This window comes from Microtus ochrogaster, chromosome 1 (assembly GCF_000317375.1).
Source record: "Microtus ochrogaster isolate Prairie Vole_2 chromosome 1, MicOch1.0, whole genome shotgun sequence".
Taxonomy (NCBI): Eukaryota; Metazoa; Chordata; class Mammalia; order Rodentia; family Cricetidae; genus Microtus; species Microtus ochrogaster.
The window spans coordinates 12665176-12672659 of record NC_022009.1 but is presented as its reverse complement, the minus strand read 5'-3'; the positions used below and the strand labels follow the sequence as shown (position 1 = coordinate 12672659).

Genomic DNA, 7484 nt, shown 5'->3' with positions numbered 1-7484 from the left:
AGCAGGGAAATAAGTCAAGTGCTGATGCTGGCTGCAACTGGTATTTAAAATAATGAGATGGGCCCCCAGTGTATCCTAAATAAGAGGGAGATGAAGATACAGGGAAAGAAATGCTGCTAAGCTACAAGACTCCCATGATGAGGCAATCATCGCTGTTATGCAATCTTCATTACTTATATTAGAGCTAATAGCTAATCCAAAAGACCTAGGCCTCTTACAAAGATGAATCAAAAATTTAAACTTTACTATTTTCTTGAACTAACAACACAGGAATGAGGTTGTTGTTCATGATAGATTTGAATGTCATCAGTCGATGCAGGAAAAAGATGAACTGCAATGAACTATCACTGAGTTAAATGGCATTTAAATACTGTTATTTGCCTGTATGCTGGATTATCTGAGGACAAAGATGTACACACCATGGTGTTGCGGGAGGTCCTTCCGCTCCTCCAGCCTATAGCCGCTGAGATTCCAGCCCATTGGGGCGTGGTCTCTCTCCCTTTATAAAAGCGGCCACTTCCCTCTCCGCTCTCTCTTCACTTTCTGCTCCGCTGGTGACTAGACTCCCTTCCTGGTTGCGCAGAGGGCTGACGGTGATCTGTAAGTTTTTTCCCCTTTAAATAAATACTACCCTATTAATCGTAATTCCAAACTGCTGTGGCATTGTTTGTGACTTACGCCTTCAATTGGCACCCAACGTGGGGCTCGAACCCACGACCCTGAGATTAAGAGTCTCATGCTCTACCGACTGAGCTAGCCGGGCTGACTTACGCCTTCACCGTGTCATTCAGATAAGCGTCTTTGGAGAAGATCTCCTGCCCAAGATGGATAGGATTGTAACTTCAGAGGGTAGAGTTGTGATGAGAGAGAAATGGAGTTAACAGAGAGAGACAGAGACTGTGGTCAATGAAGGGGTTCAAATCATCACAAGAATGCCAGGATGTGAGAAGAAGAAGAAGAAAGAGAGACAGGTGAAAGGGCACTGGAAGGAGAAAACATCATAGAGAATATCAGATGGGCAGATAAAGAAGGAAGCACACGACAGAGACTAACCGTCATATGCCATGAAGGCAACCAGAACAACAGGGACATGGGAACACGGTGTGCTTGTGCATGAGGAATATTTGTCTTTTTGCCGTTATGTGCGAAGAGAACTGGTTCAAGATGTCATCAAAACCAGTGAGTCAAAATTTGGTGTCCACTCAGAATATATACAGTTGCAAAAATAAAAATAAATTAAAGCATTTAAAAAGCAAATTAAACAACATCATAATTTATTCTTTCAAGAGCTAATACCACACGGAAACCAACTGTCCTGAAGTTCAGAGGAATGAGCCATACCCTGAAATTGCCTCCCCTGTGACTGAGTACAAGAAACAGAGATGATTAACCAAAGCCAGCCTGGCTGTGGGAGGCAAGCTATGTTTTATGAGCTGATCTTGGAACTGGGAATATCAGGTGATGTCAGGTGATGAATGAGCAGAGAATATTCTTTGTGATGTGTTTATGCTATTAAAAGCATAGCGGTCTATTACTTTAGAAAGTTCTCCCTCAAAACTAAAAAGTACAATAGAAATAGAAAAGATTTTTTATATAAGAAAAAGTTAAGTGAAATCATTGAAAGCAGATTTGAACCATGAGAAATCTTAAAGGATATGGCATCACTCACAAAAAGCTTGTATCTTCACAGGGAAATAAAGCCCAGAAATATTAGATTGAAAGAAATTATCAAAAGTTCAATTTTCTTATTTTTTAATCACTCAGAAAGATACCATTCTAAAAAAAACCACCATAGCAGTAATATATCAAACTGGCCAAAATAAACATAAAGGTAAAAATTATGAAAACTGAATAAAATGTAGAGAAAAATTGGAAATATATTATGAACACATCTGGCATATAAGAAATTGTATAATATTTTAATGCAGACTATAACAAAACATCTTATAACAGTGAGGAAAATACATAAGTAGAAAATAAATTTTACATATCATGATCTTCAATAATTCTATTCAAGTATTTACCTACACAGAAGAACTACCAATGAATTTTACAGATTTATTAATAGTCACATATGATCCAAATGCCTATTAACTGATTAATTGATAATCAACCAATTACATATCAAAAAACCACAATACTTGTTGGAACAAGCAACATATGTGCAACATCACAGAGAAACTTCATAACATGATGAATAGAAAAGCCAAGCTCCAAAGTCTTACACATCTCATGATTCCATTTATTTCACATTCTATGACAGACAAAATTCTAAAGAAAGATTCAGGTTGGTTGTAGTCAAGAGCTTGACGGAAGTGTATGAGGGGAACAAGGAAACTTTAGGAAATGGAATTTCATTTTAATCTTGATTTCAGTGATAAGTGACTGCAAAAATGTTCACAATCACATTGGGTAGAATTATACTCTTAAGATGTGTGAATGTTAATATGTATAAGTAATATCTGAATAAACAAGAAAAAACATGAGTCTGTTACTCAATGAATGAGCCCATGCTTCCAATCACAAAAAAAGTAAATATATACTTTAAAAGCCTTGCATATCTAAAATAAAAGAGACACAAGACAAAGGTAAAAACTATGAGCTGGGAGATGGTTTGGCTCATAACATGCTTGAAAAGCATGAACAAAGATCTGAAGTCAATCCCCAGAACTCAGTTTTAAAATATCTGGATGTAGTGGCCTGATAGCATTTCAACCCTGGAGAAGTGGCTCTAGGCGGATCTGTGAGGCTCAGTAACCTGGCAGTCTATCCTTCCTGGCAAATTCCAAGCCAATGAGAGAACCTGATAAACAGAGGATGGGGAGGAGGTCATCAATGCTTGAAGCATTACACTGTGGTTTTCCTCTGGCCTCCACACATATGACCATACATGTAAACATGATGCTGTAAACACACATGGACCTACACACAAGAACACACCTGGCTTCTTTGTATATAAACACAGGTACATATGAATTTGTACACACAGAAACATGAACAGATTGTCTCATATTTTTTATAGCAGGACCCTTCACAGACTGTAGTTATATGAAGGACTTCAACTGTGAAAGACTTCACAGAGCATCATGCACACATGAATGTCCTTCTTTAATATGCTGATAAACAATTTAAATTGTAATTCTTTTTCTTTAGCAAGAACTAATTGAGGTACATGCTCCCTTGGGATTTTTGCTTTGGGACACGTGCAAAGGTTTAATTTTATTAATTTATATTTAGTTCTTATTTTACCACATTATATTTCCTTAATTTAATACATAATATGTCCAAGGTAAAATATGATCAATGGTATTTTTGTGGTTAAGATTTTGGTCATATTTTTACAATATTCTACTCCTGTTAAAAAAGAATATCTTCTGTTTACTTGACATTGAAGTATCTACATGTACTGTGTGAGAAAAGACAAATATAGGTAAAACTGTTACAAAAGTTTCAGTATAGTTTACTGCCACCAGAGTATAGAGAATCCTCTATAACATGGGGAGGTTATTGATTCAGCTTTTCCTGCATCTCAGTACAAATAAGGTAGAAATAACCTTCTTTAAAATGTCCCCTCAGAGATCCCTTTCTACTTTCCTGGCTTCCACGTACCTGTGATTTCTCAGTATCAGTGCTAATTCTGGGCAGTCCACTCATTTTCACTTTTTCTTTGTTACTTTGGAATAATGTAACTGAGTACCCCTGTATTTCACAATGCAGGGCTGTAATGTAGCACACCCGTGTTGTGAGACATGGGTGTGTGCCCTCATTGTGAGTGAGCCTACCAGACCCAATACTACGAAAGACACCTGTGTGAACAATTCTGAGATGGGAAAACAAGAGACCAGGGGGACCCTAGAGACAATTGTGACTGAGGACTCCACAAATCATAACACAGCACAGCTGGGGATTCCTTCAGTCTTTGTTGCTGATGAGACCAGTTTATTGGACTGCAAAGAGACAACAGGATGAGCCCTTTTGGGTGCCAAAATGACTGATTATATTTCACCTAGCTCTCAACCTTGCATTTTTGCAGTACCCCTAGATTGACCCCACGGCCTAGGCAGACAGACCACACACACACACGTACACACACACACACACACACACACACACACACACAGCATTTTGTCATCACAACGAGACCACCCACCATCGCACTCCTCCATCTGTCATTTATTCTGTAAAATCATTCCAGCTTAGAAGGTCGCTACCTTGGTTTGAACTTTGAATACAAATGGCGGCGCTGTCTTCTTCCTGCGTACAATGCTGAGGAACCTATAAGATATGTCTAGATTCTTTTGCTGCTTTAAGAATCTTCTCTCTGTCCTTGGGTTTTAAATGCACAAACACATAAGAAAGGAAGAAGCATGCAAGACAAAGAAGACACACAACCGTGTAGGTGATAAAGTAATTCTTCACTAGCTGCCCCAAAGCCTCTGTGAATCAAAGAAATTTATGATCTGTCTGAAAGGGGTCTCAAATAAAATGTAAAGAAAGTGTGACACATTTAAGAAAATAAAAAGACATGATTAAATCAGAAAGTCAGGAAATTAAATGACTTTTGTAAAAGGGGCGTGGTGTAGTGGTGTGAGAGATCAATAAGTGTATGTAAGGGCACTTACCACCAGGCCTGGGAAGTCTGGATCTGATTCCCAGGACCCAGATGGAGGAAAGAGAGGACCAGCTCTTAGCAGCTGTCCTCTGAGTGCCCCATGCATGTGAGCATGCATGCATCTACACACACCATAATTGAATGAAATGTAAGAAAACCTTTGAAAATGATAACCTGGAGCCAAAGAACAAAGTGAATGCCATCTGAACTGTCATGGAGAGGAGAAGAGCGAATCTGGTCAAGCAGAAATCAGTTAATTCAGGGCAAGTTGGAGGGGAAAAGAAATAAAAGGAATGAACTGAAACTCTGTGGATTGTGAGACACTACAAGAAACATACAATATTGGAATTACATAAGTTTAAAAGTAGAAAAAAAATATAAAGAGAAAGAAAGCTGGTTTAAATGAATAATGTGTGAGGACTATCCAAATCTGAGGGAAGGGAAAGACATCCATAGGCAAAATAGTCAAAGGCCTCCAATTAGATGCAATATATGCCAAAGAAATACATAATATATATGTATATATATGTGTGTGTGTGTGTGTGTGTGTGTGTGTGTGTGTGTATCACAACAATGAATGCAAAAGGAGGCTATGACTTTGAAAAAGAGAATAAAGTTGTAGTGGTATATGGGAGGGTTTGAAGGGGAAAAAAGCAGGGGGGAAATGAGGTAATTATGCTAATCAAAAATTTAAGGAGAAAAATTAAATAAAATAAAAATTAAGAAATGTTTAAAAAACAACCCTTGAGCTGGTGTGGGGGGGGGCGTCTTGTCTGTGTGTCTGTGCACATGTGTGTACATCTAATTTTTGTAGACTAACTCCAGCTAGTAAACTCTTTGATGACCATCCTGCAGGAGGCTTGTCAGAAGGATGTATGGTCAAGCCCACACACTTGTGCCAAATGAGTACCTTAGACTGCCTTGATGGCACAAATGTATCTGCTTCTAGAGGCTGAAGGTTGGTTATTGAAATCTACACAATGCATGCTGGGTACTTAAGAAACAAACAAGCAAAAAACAAACTCCCTGAAGGACTGTGAGCAATTGGGTTCACTTTGCTCTCTTTAGTCCTCCAAAGAGAACTCAAAGACAAATGCATCTCTTGGTGCGTTCACTGGGCTGGCTTGGAGGATGGGTGACATGGGTAAATTGAAACTGTCTTGGTCTTTTTTCAGCTATATTTTCTAATTTTGAGACTCCAAAGAGGTGTCCGCGATTCCAGAGGTGTCATACGTTTGCTCTAATACAAAGCTGGTTGTTCAGCTGGTGTTTTTATGAGGGACATAAGCACCAGGACCCTCACCTTCATGGTGACATCACCTTTTTAAGGTGTCTTTTTTAAGGATAAAAAGAAGTCTAACAAATATTCAGACAAAAATGTTATGAACAAAAGGGAAAAGTGATAGAATATCCAGTTTCTAGTTTGTCACTTTAAAGTGTACTGACTACTACACAAACCATAAGACACTTCACTACATAAAGTTAACTTTCTAGAAATGAGATAGTAATATTACAGCATTGTACTTAAAACATCTTTGTTGTTTACTGGTGCTAGTAATAATTAGAATTCATTCACACATTTATTCTCCATCCTACACACAATAGAATTGGCATGCTAATATGAAAGAAGATGCTCACAAACATTGAAAGATTAGAAAACGTATCAACCACAAAACTCATGTTAGTAAAATACCTAAGGATGGGTATAATTGTACATAAATAAGATCCCAGCAGTCAGAATGCTGAGTTAGAGGATCATTATTCCAAGTCCAGCTTGAAATACATAATAAAATCCTTTCTACAATAAAAGACTAAGGAAACAGGGTGGGGAGGAAGAGGGAGCAGAGAAGCAAAATCTGGTTAAATGCAGCAATGTCAACAATAGACAGTGTTTGGCAAAGACTATATATACATATATGCACATGTATATGATATCTATATCTACTATAATAATCAAATATAATATAAGTAAATATACTATAATATAAGCAAATTGTTTAGGAGTGTATAACATAGAGTGATAAATGAGCATTACTTAAATATAAGAACCCTTTGTAAAGTACAATAAGTATAGTTTAGAAACATGATTTCATAGAACAATAAAAAAAATCATGTTTGTAATAGATGTAGAAAATAAGACAAAAATGCATCAGAAATTTTAATGAGGTTTACAAATTAAGAAACAATGCAATGAGGTGAATAGCAACTTGTTCGAACCAGAAAATAATAAGGAAGAGATAAAAAACCAATCAACATAAAATATATAACCATTAATAAATAACAACACTAATATATGCAGTTATGACAGCCAAACAAAATGTGACAAAGCCCCTGGAAATAATGGCTAAAGAAGATTGCTAAGAAAATTATAGTGACATTTCAGTTAGGACTGAGCGCCAGGCCGAGGCAGAGTGTGTTTCAGCCACAGAACCAAATGAAAGAAGTACAAATACTAAATAGGCTTATCAGGATGTGTGAAAAGAAATCCATACAAACTTACCTTATACCGTTTTTAAAAGACGTCATTAGTGTGGGTCAATGTTTGAATCTTAATAAGTTAAATATAATAAATTATATGAAAGAGTCACTAGGTATAGCATGCTTTTAAAATCACATAGAGGTAAGCACTAAGCTTTAAATAGGCTATTCGGTTAGATTTAGAAACTTCTGAAATGAAACTGTACATCTTGAACTGGTATGAAACATTGACAATACAAGATTTCCAGAAAAACCAAAGTATCTGAAGATACCCACCATCTCAGCACTAGTGTCTCCTATTCTGAATGGGGATACCGCCATCTCTGTGTTAGTGTCTCCTGTTCTGATGGAGAACCCAACATCTCTGTGCTCATCTCTCCTGTTCTGAATGGGG

General features: G+C 37.3%; 1 non-coding gene across 1 annotated transcript; it reads right to left on the bottom strand.

The window, feature by feature from the left end:
* Positions 1-690: 690 nt before the first annotated feature.
* Trnak-cuu lies at positions 691-763 on the bottom strand. The gene has a single exon. It is a non-coding gene; the product is annotated as a tRNA-Lys (tRNA).
* Positions 764-7484: the final 6721 nt, after the last annotated feature.